The sequence below is a fragment of the Papio anubis genome, chromosome 4 (genome assembly GCF_008728515.1).
Source record: "Papio anubis isolate 15944 chromosome 4, Panubis1.0, whole genome shotgun sequence".
Lineage (NCBI taxonomy): Eukaryota > Metazoa > Chordata > Mammalia > Primates > Cercopithecidae > Papio > Papio anubis.
Genome location: NC_044979.1, coordinates 46,942,079 through 46,957,808, shown reverse-complemented (window position 1 = coordinate 46,957,808; position 15,730 = coordinate 46,942,079). Strand labels below are relative to the sequence as shown.

General features: G+C 43.0%; 1 protein-coding gene across 1 annotated transcript in view; it reads right to left on the bottom strand.

The window, feature by feature from the left end:
• The window catches only part of DOCK4 (dedicator of cytokinesis 4), a 472,974-nt gene that overhangs the window by 121,587 nt on the left and 335,657 nt on the right, over positions 1-15,730 (bottom strand). The window lies entirely within an intron of this gene.

Here is a 15,730-nt window from a genome sequence, read left to right as displayed (position 1 = left end):
AACCCCCGATATGGTTTGGCTGTGTCCCCACCTAAATTTCATCTTGAACTGTAGCTCCCATAATTCCCTGTGGGAGGGACCTGGTGGGAGAGAATTGAATCATGGGGGTGGTTTCCCCTATACTGTCCTTGTGGTAGTGAATATGTCTCACGAGATCTGATGGTTTTTTAAAAGGTTTCCCTTTTCACTTGGCTTCATTCTCGCTTACCTGCCACCATGTAAGATGTGCCTTTCCCTTTCCTCCATGATTGTGAGGCCTTCTCAGCCACGTGGAACTGTGAGTACATTAAACCAGTTTTTCTTTATAAATTACCCAGTCTTGATTATGTCTTTATCAGCAGAGCGAAAGTGGACTAATACACTGCCTTTTCTCCCCCAAGCCTCTCAAAATGGTTATATCACAATTTCTGGCTAAGTTAACATTATGGTTTTGCTGCTGCTCTGATTTCTAAACCTTTGTACATGACTGGATTTTTGCCTGGTTTTGTTTTTCTCTCTTTGAAAGCTTTTGGGAAATTATCCCTGGTAATTCAAAATTTCATGATTATGTAACTTGCCTTGACCCTTTGAATCTATAAATTTGTGTTCTTCAGTTCTGGGAATTTGCCTTGAATTATTTCTAGGATTATTTTCTTCTATCCTTTGCCTGTAAATTCAACTACATTTACACTGAATCTCTTGAGCTATCTTCTGCTTTTCTAGGATGTTCCCCCTCTTTTTGTTCAACTTCCTGGTAATTTCCATACCTTATCTTCCAAATCATGTATTCCGTTTTATTATTTATGCTATCAGCTATTTTATTTCTAAGAGCTTTCTCCCTCCCAGAACCAGTGTCGTGGCTGTGTAACCTGAGAAGTCACACAGGTCCCTGTGCTCAAAAGGACCCCATGCCTGGTGTAAGCGATGCTACTGCCACCTTGAAATTCTTAACTTTTGAGCACCAGGTCTTGTATATTCATTATGCAGCCATTCCTGTTTATTTCTCTGAATGTTCTCTTTTCAGAGCTTCCCATTCTTGTTTCATAGATGCATTCTCTTCTCTCCCTGAGGAAATACGAGATTTTTCAAAATTTGTTTTGAGGCAGGAAAACAGGGTCTGGAAGCAGGGAATCTAAGGCCAATTTGTTCTGACTTCCTAAAGCTGAACTGAGGAAAAACACTAAGGTCTGGGGCAGGGAATCTAAGGCCAATTTATGCTGACTTCCCAAAGCTGGATAAAAAGAGAAAACACCTGAGTTTGGGGGCAGGTACCTTAAGGCCTATTAATGCAAACTTCCAAAAGCTGAACCAAAAGGAAAAACCCCCCACTCCCCACGTCTGGGTAACAAGTATCAAAGTTTCCTCTCCCTGCAACTCTCCCCTTCACCACCTCTCAGATGGAAAGGGAAAGTGCCCTGGATTGACCACAGGCCAAGCAGACACCATCCCTTCATCTGCATAGGGTGCCAATTCACCTCAGCCTTTAATTAGCCATAGACCAAATCCTTCATCCAGATAAGGGACCTCAAAAGAAGTACTTCAAACCCGGAAAACTTTCTAACTGGGCCCTAGAGCTGCTTGCTCGGGCTGACTCTCATTCTGTGGAGTATTTCTCGCTTTAATAAATTCCCGTTTTTGCTGCTTGGTTCCTGTGTTTCATTCCTTTGTTACTTTGCGTGTTTTGCCCAATTCTTTGTTTAGAATGCCAAGAACCTGGACATCTCACACTCAAGACCCTTCTTCTGGTAACAGTTTTGCTCCCTAAACTATCTTTTTCTTCCTAGTTACTCTTTTTTTTCTTTTTCCTTTTTTTTTTTTGAGACGGAGTCTCACTCTGTTGCCCAGGCTGGAGTGCTGTGGCGCAATCTCGGTTCACTGCAACCTCTGCCTCCTGGGTTCAAGTGTTTCTCCTGCCTCAACCTCCCCAGTAGCTGGGACTACATGCACGTGCCATCACGCCCAGCTAGTTTTTGTATTTTTAGTAGAGACAGGGTTTCACCATGTTGGCCAGGCTTGTCCTGAACTCCTGACCTCAGATGCTCCACCCGCTTCGGCCTCCCAAAGCGCTGGGATTACTTTTTTCTTTATTTATTTTGGCTTCTGCTTTTCACATTAGGGGCTTTTCTCCAATATCTGATGATCCTTCTTTGTCCATTCATCTTTACAAGTAAGGTACTAAAATGCTAACTGGAAATCACAAAATCTCTGTATGCCTAGGAAAGCTTGTGAACTAATGAGGCATCACTGTTGGATGGGGAAGATAGGTGTTCCGCTGGGGCAGGGGTCCCCAGAGTTCAGTATCTGAGATAGTTTCTCTTGGGCTGATCAGTTTCTCTGAAGATGAAGGGTGCAATGCATATGAAAATTAATCAATTTCATCTTCAGAGCTACCCGATATTTTCAATTCCTGATCCTTTCTGAAGCCTACCTGAGTCTTCTGAGGTTCTGTGGAATAAATTAGTTTGCTCCTTGGCTCTACCCTAACTCCACACACACCATGCCCACATTTCAGCCTTGTCTTGTCTGCAAGTCAACTGCCACCCAGCATCTGTAACTACAGATACAAAAACCCTTTTCAAAACTTTAGCAAATCAATTCCAACAATATATTAATATAAAGTTGATAACACCCTTGATATGTGATTGGGTTCCTCATCCTCCACCATCCTCAGGTGATATCTGATCACCTTGCCCTGTCCTCAGCAAGAATCCTGTTAGGTCAGTTTAACCAGAATCTGCACACTCCCTGCCCCCACCTCCCACCTTATCTTTAATACTTCCTCTTAATAATTTCCTGTGTACACACCCAACTCTGTTCCTTGGCTATAAAGTCCCACTTACACACGCTATATTAGAAATTTAGCCCAATCTCTCTGCCTATTGCAAAATCCCTTTGTAGCCATCCCCACACCTATCACCATGACCCTCACCTTGAAAAAAGCCTGCCTTACTGTCCTCTGAGCTCAAGCTAAGCCATCATATCCTCTGTGACCTGTACATATGCATACAGATGGCCTGAAGCAACTGAAGAACCACAAAAGAAGTGAAAATAGCCAGTTCCTGCCTTAACTGATGACATTCCACCTTTATGATTTGTTCCTGCCCCACCCTAACTGATCAATGGACCTTGTGACATTCCTTCTCCTGGACAATGAATCTCAGGAGCTTCCTAGCGAGCACCCTGTGACCCCGCCCCTGCTCGCAAGAGAACAACCCCCTGTAACTGTAATTTTCCATCACCTACCCAAATTCCATAAAACTGCCCCACCCCATCTCCCTTTGCTGACTCCTTTTTCGGACTCAGTCCACCTGCACCCAGGTGATTAAAAAGCTTTATTGCTCACGCAAAGCCTGTTTGGTGGTCTCTTCACAGGGACGTGCATAACACTTACCATCCTCAGCAAATGTCATTAAATTTTTTTTTTAACAGATGCTGAGGTAATTCAATGGAGAAACAAGTTTTTTCAACAAATGGTGCTAGAACAATTGGATACACATATGTAAAAAAAATTGAAAAAAACCCTCTATCCTTACCTTACCCCAAATACAAAATTTAACTTGGGATAGATTATAGACCTAAATGCAAAGGTTAAAAGTATAAAAGTTCTGAAAGAGCCGGGCACGGTGGCTCACGCCTATAATCCCAGCACTTTGGGAGGCTGAGGTGGGTAGATCATGAGGTCAGGAGATTGAGACCATCCTGGCTAACATGATGATACCCCGTCTCTACTAAAAATACAAAAAATTAGCTGGGCGGGGCGGCACGCATCTGTAGTCCCAGCTACTAGGGAGGCTGAGGCAGGAGAATCGCTTGAACTCGGGAGGTAGAGGTTGCAGTGAGCCAAGATTGCACCAATGCACTGTAGCCTGGGAGACAGAGTGAGACTCCGTTTCAAAAAAAAAAAAAATTTTTTTTCTGAAAGAAAACATAGGAGAAAATCCTAGTGACCCTGAGTTAGACATAGATTTCTTAAACAGGTACAAAACCCTCAAACTATCAAAGATAAGTGATAAGTTACATTTGATCAAAATTAAAAATTCTACTTGACTTGCACCACTGACCCTGTTCAAGATCCCTATTTGTTACCTTCTTTCTACTTGAGGACCCAAGAATCAGACTGCTTAGATTAGAATTCCAGTTCTGTGAAAGACTAGCCTCAGTCTTTTCATCTGTAAAACGGGGACAGCAATGGTAACTCCTCCTGGGATTGTTTTACGGATCATAGTAGCTAGCAGTGCTTGGAATGCAATGAGTGCTACGTAAGTGTTATTCTCCTTTCTTCCTCTTTCAATTTTTTTTCTCTATCTATAGATAAAAGTGATTCTGTATGCTACTAAAAATCATAAGGAGTGCAAATAAAGCATCCATAACTGGGAAAGTGCCTCTCTTTCTCCTTCTTTTTTTTTTTTTTTTTTTTTTTGAGACAGAGTCTCGCTCTGTCGCCCAGGCTGGAGTGCAATGGCACAATCTCGGCTCACTGCAACTTCTGCCTCCTGGGTTTCAGTGATTCTCCTGTCTCCGCCTCCTGAGTAGCTGGGATTACAGGCACACACCGCCATGCCCGGCTAATTTTTTGTATTTTTAGTAGAGACGGGGTTTCACCATGTTCCCCAGGCCGGTCTTGAACTCCCGAACTCAGGCAATTCACCCGTCTCAGCCTCCCAAAGTGCTAGGATCACAGGCGTGAGCCACCACACTCAACCAGAGTCTCCTATTTCTTTGGTGCCTGCCACTGGGTTACCTGAGGTCTGGCCTCAGGTTTAGCATCAAAACAGACAACATAAGGCACAGGCATTCTATACATGAAGAAAACAAATATATACAGAATATGCAAATCCAAACTTGTAAAATAATTCATTGCAAGACCTTCTTTAAACAGTAAGCCTCACCAAGGAACTTAAATACTTATTTACAAATATCAATTACTTGACAAAAAGAACCAGGAAAACAAAAAACAAAAAACCCTGAGAATTTAAGTGCCAGGAGTCACTGCCCAGTAATGTTTAATTAGAAAGGAAGATAAAGCTTATCTGATATGTTCCTTCAGCTAGGGGGATTTGATTTCTAGAAATTCAATTTGCAGCCAACTGTTAAGAAAATGTTGACTGCAAAAAAGGAAAGTAGACAAATAATTCGTGTGTGGCATGTATAAAAAGAAATACATAACAACCTAGCTTGCAGATTCGCTTTTTCTCCATTACCTGGGCAATGGCAGGCAGTGCAATTGATAGAATGGGTGGGTAAATGCCAAACAAGCTGACTGGTTGATATGCTAATTCTTACCTTTAAAAGAAAACAACCAGGCCCATTAAATAAGACCCCTCATAAAGCAAACCCAAGTTGAACATTCACTAACTTTCCATGCATTTAACAATAGAATCTGCCGTGCAGATTCTCTCCTTGAAAGGGCTGATACACTCATATTCCACATCTCAGATAAAGCTCACGGTGTTTTATGTCTCCTTGAGTGTATAAGGAGTGACTCTCATTTACTTTTTTGCTATACACTTGAGTGGATATACAGCCAGCTCCCATCAGTAATCCCCAATGGACACGGGACTAGGAAGGAGCAAGGGAAGCTAAGAAATGGGGGTAGATTTCCTCCTTTAGGTTAATTTTGAGGAGTCATACTTTGGTCTCTATCAATAAGCTTTAGATGGATCCTTGAAGTCAGCATTGGTCACCAAGAGAGCGAGGTCTTTGAGTCCCATGACAACACACGATGGTTGGCCATCACATTCCACAAACTGGGTTCTAGCATGGCCTGGACATGGGCACTGCTGTGGGGCGGCCTCAGTAGGGGGAGATTGTAAACAAGGGAGGCAGAAGGACACGCAGCAGCACAGCTTTGCATGTAGCAGAACTGCTGACTACAGAAAGCCTGACATCAGAGCTGGGATGGGCCTCTGTGATCAAAGCCACCAGGAATTGAACTGCCAAAGTCACAGCCAGTCACAAAACCTGCAAACAAGCCTTTCAGACACTGGAATACAGACAAGAAGAACTCAGAGAGGAAAGGACTGCAGATTCAGTGGGCTACGTTCTCATGAAGACAATGTCAGGATCACAGAGGAAAGCAACAGTGGAAGGCTACGGATGATCCCTGTATTAAGCTCCCAGATCCCACCCACTGGCTTTAATTGCACCCTAAATGCCTCCACCTCAGGCATCTTTCCTAAAGCAAGACACATGTACTGTGTACATCTTACTTTTGGTAGTTGTGCCACCTCCTGGCCTGGGACTCCTTACATAGCCGCCCTGCCACACACTGTTTTATTGTCATATTCATGCTCATCCTTAGCTCAAAAGTTGCTTTTCCAATAAGATTTTTTAAAATATACATCATTTATTCAGTAGTGTTTTGTTTGTTTGTTTGTTTTGTTTTAAATGGAGTCTTGCTCTGTCGCCCAGGCTGGACTGCAATGGCATGATCTCCGCTCACTGCAACCTCCGCCTCTCAGGTTCAAGTGATTCTCCTGCCTCAGCCTCTGGACTGGCTGGGGCTACAGCTGCGGTCCACCATGCCTGGCTAATTTTTGTATTTTTGGTAAGGGAGGAGACCACCCCTCATACTGTCTTATGCCCAATTTCTGCCTCCAAAGAAAGAATAAAAACTAAAAGGCAGAAATGAAATCCACAGGCAGACAGCCTGCGCCATACCCTGGGCCTGGTAGTTAAAGATCGACTCCTGACCTAATCAGTTATGTTATCTATAGATTAACAGACACTGTATGGTAAAGCACGGTGAAAATCCCTGTCCTGTTCTGTTCCGTTCTAATTACCGGTGCATGCAGACCCCAGTCACGTACCACCTGCTTGCTCAATCGATCACGACCCTCTCACGCGGACCCCCTTAGAGTTGTAAGCCCTTAAGAGAGACAGGAATTGCTCACTCTGGGAGCTTGGTGTTTGAGATGCGAGTCCTGCTGATGCTCCCGGCCGAATAAAGCCCTTCCTTCTTTAACTTGGTGTCTGAAGGGTTTTGTCTGCAGCTTGTCCTGCTACATTAGTAGAGACAGGGTTTCACCATGTTGGCCAGGTTGGTCTCAAACTCCTGACCTCAGGTGATTCACCTGCCTCGGCCTCCCAAAGTGCTGGGATTACAGGCGTGAGCTACCGTGCCCGGCTATTTAGTAGCTTTTGCTACTGTATCCTGATCCCTAACCCACGACTCAGTCAGTACCTAGTGTTTATGAAACATCTATTAAGCACCTACTTTGCACCAGGCACTATTAGAGAAGCTGGAGATATCATTGTGATCAAGGCAAATAAAGTCCCTGGCCTCTGGGGTTTTCCCTTCTGGGGTGGAGGAGGGAAACAGACATCAATCAATGAAATACCCAATTCTCTATTTCATTACAACTGTGCTAGGTGATTCAAGAAGCAAAACACAGTGTACTATAAAAGTGATAATTGAGTGGGTGGGGCAGCAAGATTTCTTAAGAAAATAAGAGACTAAACCATGAAGGATAAGTGGGAATTAACTCTGTTAGGCAGGAGCTGAAGAAAGTGGATTCCAGAGAAAAGTAGCAAGGAGATGGGATGAAACAGGTGAACGGGGCCACATCATGGGGCATGGAAGATCAATTCTGGAGCGTGCCCCCCAATAAAACAGAACTGGGATGTGAGTAGGAGCTGGAAGTGACATCATCTGGTATGATTCTAAAGGTAACTTTGGCTAATAGATGGGTAGGCGAAAGGAAATACAGGAAACAAGGAGAGAAAGGACAGAGGCAGCTCAGAACAAGTGTGGCTGGACAGGAGAGGAGGCAGTGGGGGTGTGGAGAAGCTACAGACTCATGTGAGGTGTCTTGGCCATGGACAGAGACAAAGGGCAAAAGGGAGAAGGAATGATTCTGAGGCTTCTAGGTGGATGGTGCTGCCACCTACTGAGCCGAGGAAGAGTAAGCTCAGAGAGAAAAAAGTTGAGATTTCCATTTCAGACATGCTGAGTTTAAGGAGCCTGTGAAATATCCACAAGAGATGTTAAGAGCACAGCTGGATACTCAAGTTTGGAGCCCTGAGGAGAAATCTGGCCTAGAAATACAAACGTGAGAGTTGGGTCAGCACATGGATGGCACTAACTGAGGCTAAGCAGGTGGAATGAGACCCAAGATTTGCTCAGATTTCCCTGCTGCATGGCATCCTGGAAACTTGCCCCATCACAAATGCTGCTGTACTTTATCATATTATAATTACTTGTTCGACATCTACTTTTGTGCTTTACTGTAAACAGACATCGGGCAGGGACTCTATCGGTTCAATTTGTTATAGTATTTCCATCATAATATATTTCTAAGATAATACTGTGGAGTCTGCCCATAATAAATATTTGTTGAATGAATGAACTCCATCATGAGTTCTACTGGATATTACAGGCTACTGAAATAGAGCCTGGCATTTCTGTCTTCAGGTTTAAACAGAGCTTAAACAGGAAGAGTGCAGGAGGCCCATTATCAGTCTAGTTTACAATGACTCCATCTGCTGGTGCTTGCTCTGAGCACGGGGAGACAGCGATTCCCACTACCTTGCAAGCCACGGCAGCTGCCTGTGACACACACGCTCCCCATCCCTCTGGAAATCTGTGCAAATGTGGATGAGTGACGTGTAAGAAATGAAATAATACAGGTGTCACCCTTTCCCCAGTAATGTGCTTGCTATACTGTCAATCAGCATTGAAAAGTTCAGAAACATAGTAAGAGAACTAAGTTGAAAGGGAGTCTTGTGACTCCCAAAATATATGAGTTTACATTTGTTTTCAAAACCCACAGTGAAAACCTAGGGGCAACTATGATTTCAGTGAGGCATATTTTTCATCTTAAGTTCTATGTGCAGGGTGAGGTGTTACCTAAAACTCTTAATTTTATCTTTGCCCTGTCTAGAGACAGACGTAGAAACTATCTTTCAAAGATACATCTTTCTAGGTTCTTCATTAAGAACATCCACTTAAACATGGTTATAGCTGTTTAAACTTTAACAACAACAACAACAAAAACAGAAAACCCAAAATCATTATGTGGGCAAATCTTTCATAAAATCCAAGAAAAGAGCTTGAAACCCAGTGGAAACTGTTACACTTTCAGCAAGTGCTTTCAGAGCTCCCTGATGGTGAAGAACACCCGGAAAGGCATTCGTCCCTGAGTCTTTTCCCTTTGGAAAAGCCTGGGAGAGGGAGCCAGAGGGGAATACAGGTAAGGGGGAAGAAGTGGGGTGAGATAAAGGGGTAGAGACTGAAAGAACAGAACACTAATGATTTTTAGCCAAAGGCTTTCTTGAGGTCCCAGGTAGTTTTTGAAAATATACTTTTATATTGGATCATCATCACAAATTTCATATGAAAAAAACTAAGGTCTGTACATTTTTTTCCAGTGGTCCTGCATTATTACTCTGCTTCTAGAGAAGAAAGAAGCCCTTATTTGCACAACTTTATTCTTTATAAGGACTCTGTATTTTGCAAGCCCTGGCTAGCAGAAAAGTTCTAAACAAATGTCATTTTTAAGAATAAAAGAAATTTAATCACTTGCAATGCAATAAAACCCAACACTAAACTGCACTTTACAGTTCTAAGAAATAAAAGCTACTAGGCACCCATCGACTGTAGTAAGATTTTATTCCTGAAGTTGTCAAATTAACAGGAAAACCCATCAAACATCCTTTCTTTATATTATGGCCTAAGTGTTGGGGAGGGCATTAATTCTTAGGTATATTTTAAAAACAGAGTAATAGTCTACCTTTCTCTTTCTTTCCCTTAATTTTTTATTGCAGTTTTGTATAAAATCCACAAGATTCTTAATGGGGACTGGGGAGTTTCCACCAAAAAGAAAAAAAACAAAAACAAAACAAAAAAATACTTGATTACTTTAAAAAATACCTACCCTAAAACACTTATTTTTTAGTTTGTAGGCAAAAGCAAGTTATACCAGCAATCTTCTCACCAATGGTACATGATGAGTGCCTTTAGGTCTTTATACTCACTTCTATTATCTGTGCTGGGTTTTTGCCTGATAAACTGTTCAATTCTTCCAAAATAGAAACATATATAGTTATTTTTTAGCAAGAAAATGGCTCAGCATTACCTGCAGACATCTGCTAAACAAATCAAGTACTAAGCAGTGGTGACAAATGCAAAGTGAATGTAAAACCCGCAGCTCTAGCAGAATTTGACCTTGCAAAGTCTGGGAGACCCTGTTCCTGACCTCTCACTACCATGCCCTAAACTATGTCTCTCTGCTACCCTCCATGCACCCTTCTTCTCCAACAATCCCTCCACATCAAATCTACCCTTTTGTCATTGCCAAACCTGTCTTCTCCAAAACTATTTAGACTCTTCTATTCATGGCCTTCAGCAAATAGGAAGAATAAAATTTGGGGGAGAAAGGGAAAAATGAGTTGCTGATTTTTAATGTTTTAAATAAGTCCACCTGGACCCCAGATTATTTAGACATCAGATACCAATCTATTTAGATTCCAAATGTTATCTGTGTCTTTCAGGTTTGGTCAGATGTTCCAGAATCTGACCCTGGGGGTGTGACTAAGGGGGTGATTCAGTCTTCCTGCCCGCTCTGTCCAGCTGTGTGGCTGCCCAGAGACCCTTAACACAACCTGTCTCGAATCTTCCCAGGCCAACATTCCATTCCTTTCTGTGGTGCTGACATTCACATATGTCCTTCTTTCTGTCTTCTCTATGTGTTAATTTCTACTCTAAGCTCAACCATGACTATTCTGCAGCCATGTGTGTTACTTTGCACGCCTCCTCTGCTTTTTTCTCCTTGGGATTTGTGATGGTTAATTTTAACGTAGAAACTTGTCTGGGCCATGGGGTGCCCAGATAGTTGGTTAAACATTTTTCTGGGTGTGTCTGTGAGGAAGTTCCTGCAGGAGAATAATGCTGGAATTGCTGGACAGAGTTTAGCAAACTGTCCTCCCCATGTGGTGAGCCTTGTCCACTCTGTTGAAGGCCTGAATTGAAGAAAAGGCTGAGTAATGGAGAATATGCTCTCTCTTCCTGATGATCTTCAAGCTAGGACAATGGTCTTCTCTTGCATTCGGACTTGGACTTGAACTGTAACTTGTACCATTGTCTCTCCTGCTTCTCAGGCCTTTGGTCTCAGACTGAAACTATATCATCAGCTTTTATGGGTCTCCAGCTTACTGACTGCAGATTTCTCAGCCTCTATAATCATGTAAACCATTTCCTTATGACTCCTTTCCTTCCTTCCATCCTCCTCCCTTCCCTTTCTTTCCTTCCTTCCCTCCCTTCCTTCCTTCCTCCACGTATATACACACATACCCTATTGGTTCTGTTTCTCTGGAGAAATCTGACTAATACAGGATTCTAATAAAATGTCAACTTCTAGAACTTTCTAGTTGTCTCGATGGGCTTGTAACATCTAAGGTCTGAAAAGGTTTTGAAATTCATTTTCTTAAAATGTGAGCCAACTGCACTCTTTGCTTCCCCCTTTTTTTGAGACAGGGTCTCTATCTGCCAGCCAAGCGGGAGCGCAGTGGTGTGATCATGGCTCACTATATTCTCAACCCCCTGGACTCAAATGATCCTCCCATCTCAGCCTGCTGAGTAGCTGGCACCACAGGTATGCACCACCACACCTGACTATTTTTTGTTTATTTTTTGTAGAGATGCTGGTAATATCTTAATTTTGGCCCATTGAGAATAATCTTGGACTTCCACCCTATGGACCAGTAGGATAAAAAGTTTGTGTTATTTATTTTATTTATTTTTGAGATGGAATTTTGCTCTTGTTGCCCAGGCTAGAGTGCAATGGCACTATCTCAGCTCACTGCAACCTCTGCCTCCTGGGTTCAAGTGATTCTCCTGCCTCAGCCTCCCGAGTAGCTGGGATTACAGGCACTTGCCACCAGGCCTGGCTAATTTTGTATTTTTAGTAGAGATGGGGTTTCTCCACGTTGGTCAGGCTGGCCACGAACTCCCAACCTCAGGTAATCCTCCTGCCTCGGCCTCCCAGAGTGCTCGGATTATAGGCGTGACTCATTGTGTCTCGCCAAGTTTGTGTTGTTTTAAGCCACTAAGTTTGTGATTATTGTCACAGCAGCAATGAGAAATGACTACACCATAACTATATCTAAAATGAGTCCTATTTCCACATTTTGGTGATGCTATTGTTTTGTATTTATAATAAAATAATTTTTTTTAACCCATTCCTTGTTATTTGGATACAGTTATCTCTGGGGAAACATGATAAAACCTAGGGCATTCAATCCCAAGTTCCCCATCCCCGCAAAGAACCCTTAGGTGTTGTAAAAATTGTGTATGTGTGTGTTAATTTTTTAAATGGAAGGTCAGAAGTCTGAGGCTTAACCCTTCTACCTTTTATTTTGAGTGGACCACTGGGCACTCTTTTATTATAGTTCTTTAGTTATACAGTTTTATATTGTCCCCCTTCTTTCCCCTCCAGTCAGACAGAATCAGCCTATTTTTGTGAGATATACCAAGGCCCTTGTCAGGATCACACTCTCCAGTTAACCACAACCCAAGATATCACGTCCTGTTCTCTGACACTGTCTGTGGAGCCTGCTGTTTGCATTTCACATCTTCTTTTCCTTCCCACATCTCCTCTTTCAACTAGACAACATAAATATGCCCATCAGTCCCCCAAGTCCACAGTTTCTGATTTAGAATGCCAAAGTCACTAGAAACACTTTCCACGTTTCCCTAGCAGTATTGTGTAGTCCCATGTGATTTAAACAGAAGATACTCTGAGCCCTGGAAGGCTCTCAGGGACACTTCCTAGTTTTCCCCATAAAGATGGGCTCCTTCTTGATGTGTTCTGCCTGGCCCATCTATACATCACAGTCTCTTCAATGAGTCAGGAAACACCAAGCCAAGCCACATCCTGTTGCAGCAGGGACAGAAGCCTTTTCTCTGTTCAACATCTGCGTGAGATAAGGATTCTGTTGATCGTGAGCCACTTTTGCTTCTCCATAATCATCCTCCACGGCGAGCTTCCCACACATGAGCAGACAGGGTTTCCTCTTCTTCTCTTCCTCTTCCATGCCACCATATCCACAATTACCAGCTTCCCCACACTGGCCCTGAGCCTCTCTTCCAGGGCACTGACACAGACCCTGCAGGGTCAACATTTCTTGGGTCTCATGAGTCCTTCCATCCCTTACCATAGTACATGTTCTCATCAATTCCCACGGGACCCAACATTCTTTATCCTGCATCGCAGCAGCTTCTTCTCTGTGTATCTTTCCAGTCCTGATTTCTCTATTGCCTACAGAGCATCAGGAACCAATAAAGAACTGGGTCCAAAGACAGATTACATTGCTCAGAGGCAATGAACACAAACCCCTCATAATATTTTCCTTACATTTGAAAACAATTTTGATGACTGTCTTGCTTTCTTAGTGTAAGACGTTAACTTAACAAAGAATTATCTGGTCATTGTGGGAGAAATATGGCAGAAATTAGCAATTCCTCTGAGACAGGAGTGAACTTTTCTTAGTGTGGTGAAAGCAGGGTTGGTGCTTGAGTTACAGTAGGGTGCTCCATCGGGACCTACATCCCCTGTACAGTCCCTGTTCCCAACCCCGGAGAGATTCCCGAGTCACTGTACAGAACCCTTAGGGCTCTGAGCAGCAGAGTCAGAAAACCACTACAAAAAGTATCTTTTCTCCAGGAAATGTTTCTTACTGGGGAGAAATCGAAGGCGAAACCCTCCTATGTTCGCCTGCGCCTATCTCAGGTGCGAATACAGTTCATCCTCAAAAAGTCCTTCAAAATTACACCGTGGTATGTTCATGCTGAAGTTGAAATGAACATCACAGTAAAACAACAAAGTAGAGCTTGCCTATCTATGGCATGGTGGCTGATGCAAAAGTATAATATTAGTTGGAAAAGTGGTGGTTCCCACTTCCAACTCAGTATATGCACTTTGGGAGTTTCGAGGTAGTGGACCATCCAGAGTTCAAGAGCAGCCCGGCCAATAAAAGAAACCCCATCTCTGCCGAAACGCACGAGCCGCGAGGGCGCCGCCTGTAATCCCAGCTTTACTCAGGAGGCTTTCGACGGTGAATCATTCGGAACCCGAAGGAGACAGGTTGCAGTGAGCCGGACCTGCCCCGCACCGCTCCTGGCAGCGCCAGGAGCGTTGACTCTTGTCCCAGTTCACGCGCGAATGTTGGACCAAAAGCAATTCAAAAGAGTGATACGCAATGCGTTATCATTTAAAGATGAAATGATTTAAAATTTGTACAATGGGCTGTGGCTCGCTTCCGTAATCCCAGCACTTTGGGAGGCCGACGGCAGGATCACGAGAGGCCCAGACCTGACCATCCTGGCTAACACGGTGAAACCCCGGCTCTACTACAAACCAGCCGGCTACAGGCGGCCGGCAGTCCCAGCCACCGGGAGGCTGAGGTGCAGGAGTGGAATGAGCGTGAACTGGAGGCGAGCTTGCAGTGAGCTGAGATCCGCCACTGGGTACCCAGTCTGGCGCAGAGCCAGACCTCGGCCTCAAAAAAAAAAAAATTTGTGTAAAGAAGAAAAAAATCATAATATATTTTAAAGCTATGTAATAAAGGGAATAGAAAAGAACCGCACCTTATAGTGGAAATTTCACAGCCAGCGGAGCCTAGATATGAAGAACTATACAGCATTTAAATTTAATAACTAAAGTGCTGTGTGTCACTATCTCCAGTTTTGTAGCCGCAAGTAGAAGTTTCTAGGTCACTAACATGAAAACTCCATCTCTATTAAAAATACAAAATTGTGCCGCCGGGTGAGGGAAAGACGCTTGTAATCCCTTTCTAGCACAGAGTTTCAGAGCATATCGCGTCTCTCTGCGAGCCGCAGTAGTTTAGCATGATCGCGACCATCAGCCTCTTCATAGCCTGGGCAACAGAACGAGACTCTGTCTCAAAAAAAAAAAAAAAAATCTAAAGCAAATAAATGGTAATGTTAAGATTTGTTAATGATTTGCCATTATTATGCTCTATTCTTAAATGTATATACAAAATATTTTACAAGAAAATATGTAAAAAATTGTTTACTATATATAAAACTATTTCAAAAAATTATACATACATACACATTCATATGGGAAAATCATTCTTTTTTTCTTTTTTGAGACAGAGTCTTGCTCTGTTGCCCAGGGTGGAGTACACTGGCGCCACCTCGGCTCACTGCAACCTCTGCCTCCCAGGTTCAAGCAATTCTTCTGCCTCAGCCTCACGAGTAGCTGGGATTACAGGCACCTCCCAACACACTTGGGTAATTTTTTTGTGTTTTTGGTAGAGATGGGGTTTCACCATGTTGGCCAGGCTGGTCTTGAACTCCTGACCTCAAGTGATCTGCCCGCCTTGGCCTTCCAAAGTGCTGGGATTACAGGTGTGAGCCACCATGCCTGTCAGGGAAAATAATTCTTAATGGAATTTATTTTAATAAGTTTTTTACTTGGGAGGCTGATTTAAATTTCTTAAAATAAACTTTAAAATGAGATTTGCAGTCACTCTGGTATTTCTTCGGGAAAAAAAAAAATAGAAGAAAACGAGAGGCCATGGAACGTACTAACAGTTATTACAACAAAATCAATTTAAGTAACTGACCACTTGCTCTCGGGGTAAAGTAAAAAACAATAATGCAAAGTTTCATATAGCTTCAGAATGCAAACTGATGAAAACCTTTTAAAAACAAAAGAGACAAATAAGGATCCTATCAGGTACCTGTAAGCCTCTCTGAAGGAAACTGTTAAATCCCATCAAACATAAA